Below are 945 nucleotides of genomic sequence, written 5' to 3'. Positions count from 1 at the left end.
ACCCACCCACTCACTCACTCACTCACTCACTCACTCACTCACTCACGTAGGCCTAACTTTGCCTGGTATCAGTCTCTCCCTTGCAGAGGCTCCAAGTGGACCCTCCCTTCTGCAGTCCTGCCTGCAGCCTTACTCCACGGACCCACCCCCACCCCCAGATCTCCACATGTAGACCTGCTTGCCTGGGTGTGCTTCCACCTACCCAGTGTCTCCCCTTGAACCGCCATTTGACCCTTGACCCCGACTCCAGCTAGATGGCCAAAGATTTGAGCAAGTGCAGACCTCTTATGTTACTGCTTCCTGCTTGAGGTTGAGAAGCCTTCCAGGTCTCTGCTGGCCAAAAGGACCATTCCCCTGAGCAGAAGGACTGTTGGGCTCCAGAACGTTATTTTACAGTCCCAGTTGCCCAGAGCTGCCCTTTCTTTCCAGAGTGCTGGAACCCTAGCTGACACTCTCCCATCAGTAAACTCTCCAGCATGCACCCTGAGCAGGGAAGACTCCTGCAGGAATGCCATCCTTGTTGGCGCATGTGCTACTTTTCCTGGTTATTCCTGAGGCGCCGTCCTAAGTGAAATGACTTAAGGTCTCATAGGGCTGTTGGAGTGTTAGGAGCCTTCTCGTAGGAGAGAATGGTCTGCTGACACCCAAAAAGGAAGGAGTGACGTGTCCAAACACTGGCTCAGCTTCTGGGCACCTTGAGCAAATGGGAAAAGCCTGGGACTGTGTAGCATCATCGGTTCCCTTTATTCCCTAAGGTTTGTTATCAGAGTGTGGTCCGTCTCAGGCCCATTAAGCTAGGCTCTGTTGTAAGTCCCCAGTTACACAGACAGTAATAGTGAAAGCAGAAAAAGATTTACTCGATGTGGCCATATTGGGAAGAGGATAAAGAGCTATAGTGACCCGAGAGTCTGTCTTCCAGATATTGACATAAAGTTTAGATTAAAA

This window comes from Microtus ochrogaster, unplaced genomic scaffold, assembly GCF_000317375.1.
Source record: "Microtus ochrogaster isolate Prairie Vole_2 unplaced genomic scaffold, MicOch1.0 UNK18, whole genome shotgun sequence".
Lineage (NCBI taxonomy): Eukaryota > Metazoa > Chordata > Mammalia > Rodentia > Cricetidae > Microtus > Microtus ochrogaster.
This window is presented reverse-complemented; position numbering follows the sequence as displayed.